We start from the raw sequence: 5,506 nt of genomic DNA, 5'->3' as shown, positions 1-5,506 counted from the left end.
ATGAAAAGGATTTCCAATTCTTGTAATAGCAATGTTGAGTTTTCGGTTCATACAATTAAGTTCTTTTTACACATTCATCTGTAGTTCTTCGAGTTTTCGTGGCTTATCTTCAATTAATAATTTAGGAAATCTCATATAGATTATCATCTGAATTAGATTCCAGTCTTTTTTGAATCTCTATAGTGCAATTTCCTCGACACCAGAAGATAGTCCCATATTTTTTTGTACATAATTCTTGATACAGTCTCTTTTTTTTTTTACCTTCTTGTAGACCCTTAGAATATTTTTTCGGTTGTGCAAACCAAAGAGAATAGATTGTAAGTTATTTTAACTTATTTGTCAACTTTGTTACATTAGGGACCAAATTGAATAAATATAAAATTAAGACTTTTTGGGCTTTTAACTCAATACTTTATAATTTGATCCAACCTAATATTTGTTTTTCTATTTCCCAAAATAAACTTCTCAATATATTTTCAATTAAATTAAAATCATGACAACTTTACCGTAAAAAAATTTCATGGAAAAATATATTTAATGTATCCACGTTCAACTATTCACTATGATCAAATGATATATTTCCATTTTCGAATTTCATTTAATTCGAAAAATTCATTTCCATGTCTTTAATATTGGTAGTATATCCTAGTAGGACATGGTCTTTAATAATTAAAGATATTTTTTTAGTTTAAATTTTATTATAAAAATATATACTACTAACTTTTGCACTTTAACATTTAATTAATGGTAAATTTAAACTTGCAAGCCAATGAAAAACAAACATGCACAAAAAGGGGAAAAAATGGTAAAGAATGAATAAAAGTATCGCCAAATCTCTTGTACTATACTGTATATTAGATAGGTGAGCAAAATAGCCCATCCATTAAAATTTGGTGCATATATATAATGTATAATAACAAATTTAGCCCTTAACCTTTACACAATTATTTAATTTGACCTCTACTCTTTTATTGGAAACAGGAAACAAATTAGAAATTTTTTAAATTAACAAAGTTAAAGGGTCAAAATGGCCTTAGTAACAAATTTAAAAAAACAATTAAACCCTTTTAAAATTAAAAAATTATTAAAAAATCATAAAATTTATAAAGAAAATTTATTAGAAAAAGTAATAAAAATTTTAAAATTATAATTTTTTTATTAAAAAAAATTAACAATATCGACCCGTTAGAAAATTTGTTAGCCTTATCAGTCTCAAACTTTTCTAGTTTACTTCCAATGAAGGGGTCAAATTGAATAAATGTGTAAAAGTACAGAAACTAATCTGTCCATTTTTCAATAGAAGAACTAAAATGCAATCTATAGTAATATACGGGATTTTGTGTTACAATGTTATTTCAACCCAAATAAAACGTTTAATCAGTACATTTACAGTAAAAAGATGTTTCTTCTCTTTGCTCTGCTAAAATATGTTGCAGTGGCTAAGCTTTTTAAAAAATTGAACATCTTAGATCCTCCATACAAAGACATGTTAATTATTCATCCATTGTCATAAGTGTGGGGATTTGACCATTATCGGAGAAGTCGATCTTGTTAACCTCAAACAACACAACACTTGCTCTGGCAATTCTTCTTGTTTTTGTGCCTGCTAATCATCATATGTCAAACAATCATTAGATCACAATGGATTTAGACTACAAAACACGATCAGATTATTATTGTTTTGTTACCTGGATGGTTAAACCGAGATCAAGTATTCCATTTTTCAAACGATCTCGAAACGATTCAAGTCCCTTCCTCGATATGAAACTGAAGCGATGTATGTCTAAATCAATCTCGAAGTAATTCGAACCCTACAATCATAATCATAGACACAATCAACTACCTCCTACCTCATTTAAGGTGCCACGATTCAGATGCAAGTATCGAATATACCGATATATATATATTTAATACATGTAGGGATGTCGCGACGTCTCTATTTCTATGTTGCGACTTCACTTATTGTTTCAGCACGAAATCCCTAATCACTTCTGAAGATTCATGAAAGTGTTCATGGACACTAATTGAACCAGCATATATCCAATTAATGTACTCTAAATATCGATATTGTGCTTATTCTAGATTTTAGATGGTTTGGTTGGACTAGGCAATGAATGAAATAGTCTAAATTGCTTCGGATCCGACGACTAAATCAAGTGTGGGGTGTCATATTTAGTGGCATCCTTTCATGCCAAGTATGATTGTGACGAAGAGTAAGAAGGTGGTACCGTCAAATTGAGAAATACCTTAAAAAAATTGTGTTGAGGGCGTGAGAGAACAGGTTTTTCATTATAAGCATTGACCAGCTTCTTTTCCGTAGAATTCAAATTGAGATCATCAGGATTAACCAACCCGGCCATGATCTTCAACCTTTCTCTGAAAAGAACGTTGGAATCTTTCGTAAACCCTTTCGCTTTCTCCACTTCATCATCAATAAATTTCTGAACCAAATTCAAAAACTTCTTAGAAGATCATGCCCTCGTGTCTTAATCAAATATTACATAAATTTGATAAAGTTTACCTTGATGTTTTCCAAACATTGAGGAGAGATGTTATTGTCGAAATCCTCGGAAAATTTGAAATAAAGAACAAGGCTCATTCCTTCACCGTCGCCATCGCCGAGGAACATTGCAGCGGGATAAGTCGGCAACTGCGAAAGCATACATAATGAGTACGATATTGATATAAGAAAGCAGGATAACATGGAGTCAAACCCATTCCAAAACATACTTGAATGTTTACAATTAGAAGAGGAGGGATTTTCCCATTTGGTTTGAAATAAGGAAGCTCTACATGTTGAGCAATGTGATTTATCTTTCTTGGGCATATGAATAAATCAACACCTATGGGAGTATATGGGGAGAAATCGGATGCAGGACACTTCCTTTTATCTCTGTATGCCAAATAAATCAAAAGCATGTGAGAAAAAATGAAGAACCCAAGCAACATAAATAAGAGTCATCGTACTTAAAATAGGTCTCGCCACGAAGTTGAAATTTTGAAGATGGAATCTGAGACCAACAGTCTCTATTTGCTTTCTCATCCTTGCTGCATGGAATTGCATATCCTGCTCTTGGACGATATAAAAATTGTTTCGATGAATCTGCACATGCAGATGTGAGTATTAGATACAGATGAGTATGTTGAAACATGAAAAGAACTTACATTCTTCTGCATCACATGAAGTCCTCTTAACAGATAGCCGATAAACGGCAGATTTTCGTCTTTGAGATTGGCAAGCCATATTAGTTGCCAAAATCTTCTCATTGAAATTGATAGAAGGAAGCATTTTACAAAAGCCAGACCGCCTTTCATCTTTCACACTTTTAAAGCTTCCATGAGAACAATCCAATAGCTTCTTCTTCTTCCAGTCATCGGCCTCCTTTCCAAAGCGCGAAAGCTCATGACCATGGCTACTCATGGTTGAAAACCGAGCGTTGGATTCTCTCGTTTCTTCTTTGCTCAATCTACCACCGTCAATTTTCAAGTAACTTTCATGGTATTGTTCGTATTTGCACTTGCCTTCCACGAAGCATGATGAAGCTCCGTATTGAAGTACTTGAGCGCTTGATATATTCCCAATTGCAGTGCCCATTGTTGGAAAACCATCTAAAAATAAAAAGGTTACCTCATAATCATATATTCCCTATGCTACTCAAACATATAGAGAGGTGAAATCTGCTTGTTACCTCCAAAAACACTGATGAATTCCTCATCTGATTCCGATTCCATAATACTAACTGAATCAAACCAAGTATCCTCATGGCAAGATACTGCAAAGTACCATACTTCTTTTCAATACGATGTTTGAGTCAAATTTCATTTTTATCAACTTAGGAGTTTCATTTTTTTCGTGTATTAAACTAAATAAATCAACCGAGCACTAACAAAGCTTCTTCAATTTGTTTATGTTCGTGAACAAATTCATTTAATAAATCATTTAAAATTTATTTATTGTTCTATTAGCATATATATAATTTTAAACCTTGATGACCACAAACCAAACACAAATAAACTTAAAAATAAATAAATGAACATTTACAACGTGCTCAAGTTGGCTCGATTAAACTTAAAAATTTTCAATAGTAATTCAAGCATCGTAGTAAGTGAATTCAACTTGCCTGTTAGCTTGAGTCCTTTCAATAATAATTGGCCGAACGATTTTTTTAAATCAAACTCGAATAGCATGCATATAAACTCTTAACATAAATAGAAGTTGGGTACCTTTGGCATCCATTTGGCTAAGATGCCATTGCAATTGGGTTAAATGGAATGTAGAGTTGGAAACCTCAGATCTTCTACAAGTAGTGGTTGCACCCTTCTCGAAATCCATACGAACATATTCGCTAACAGCTATATCTGTTACACAACCATTGCTTTTCCTTTTCTTGCTTCCATCGGAGACCGAACCGGAAAGCTTCCCACGACGTTTCTTTGACCATGGGCGGTTTCTTTTTTGTGTCGTAATTCTTTTATCCGATGTTGATACGCAACTCCCCATTAAAACAGCTTTATTGCAAAACACTGTTAACACCAATTTTGAAAAAATTAATTAAAACAATGTGAAATGAATAGTATAAGAAAAAACGGAAAACATAACAAAGAAAAAACAGAGAAAAACCCAGAAAAGTAAACAAAAATGGATCAAAATGAAATAAAAAAAGAGGATACCTTTAGAACAAATAAACCCTAGAAAAGACCCCAGCCTTTTTCTAGCAATGGGGTCTATTTCTAAGAGTTTGTAAAAGAGAAGGAAACAAAAGATAAAAGCAAGAATATGTCAAAGCATCAAGATTGAGTCATATCGGAGTACATTCGTAAATCATGAGCAGTAAAGCTGCAATTCTTTAAAAAAAAATCTTTGGTGGGGGAGTGGGCGTTTCAGAGAAGTAAAAGTGAGAGGAGGGAATTTAAAGGCTAAAACCAATTAACGGAATTTTTTTCCTCGTAGAATTTAGCTTTCTTCTCGCAAAATTTGTTTATTGGGTGGGTGGTTTACTATTTTTGGAACAAAGATTTAGAGCTTTCTGTCTTGTCTGAAGGTGCCACCTCATTTTTTTCGGTGGAGCATTTGTTGTTCGGTTGAATACCCCGATTTCGTTGGATATGCTTAGGTAATAATAATTTATAATTATTTGATTTCTTTATTTCTAAGGAGTAAATGTAAAAGTGGGGTTTTTTTCTAAAATAATATAAAATTAAAAAAAAAACCTAAAATGACATATTTCAAAAATTATGTATTAAAATGGTACATTCAAAGTGGTAGAGAGTGGTAGTACCCTATTTCTGACATGAAAAATAAAAAAAAATATATTGATGAACTACACGATGAGACATGTCATGCATGAGGGCCCGTGACTTGTTTGGGGACTATTATAAGGTCTCCCAATGGCCTTTTTTGGCCAGCCAAAAGAGAGAAAGAAGAAGAAAAGAAGAGAAGAAGAAGGAGAAGGAAAGGCGTGAAGAGAAGGGAAACAGAATAGAGAAAGGGAAAGATAAAGACAAG

At 32.8% G+C, this 5,506-nt stretch overlaps 1 non-coding gene across 1 annotated transcript; it reads right to left on the bottom strand.

Annotated features, from left to right (window-relative positions):
* Positions 1–1,289: 1,289 nt before the first annotated feature.
* Positions 1,290–5,088, bottom strand: LOC107955499 (uncharacterized). The gene is made up of 11 exons (XR_005916409.1): positions 4,750–5,088; positions 4,672–4,699; positions 4,225–4,524; positions 3,690–3,773; positions 3,166–3,609; positions 2,968–3,103; positions 2,731–2,893; positions 2,522–2,650; positions 2,247–2,441; positions 1,689–1,811; positions 1,290–1,603 (listed from the first exon to the last, which is right to left on the bottom strand). It is a non-coding gene; the product is annotated as an uncharacterized protein (transcript).
* Positions 5,089–5,506: the final 418 nt, after the last annotated feature.

Source organism: Gossypium hirsutum, chromosome D07, assembly GCF_007990345.1.
Source record: "Gossypium hirsutum isolate 1008001.06 chromosome D07, Gossypium_hirsutum_v2.1, whole genome shotgun sequence".
Taxonomy (NCBI): Eukaryota; Viridiplantae; Streptophyta; class Magnoliopsida; order Malvales; family Malvaceae; genus Gossypium; species Gossypium hirsutum.
The sequence above is the reverse complement of the archived record's forward strand: the minus strand, read 5'-3'. Positions and strand labels throughout refer to the sequence as shown.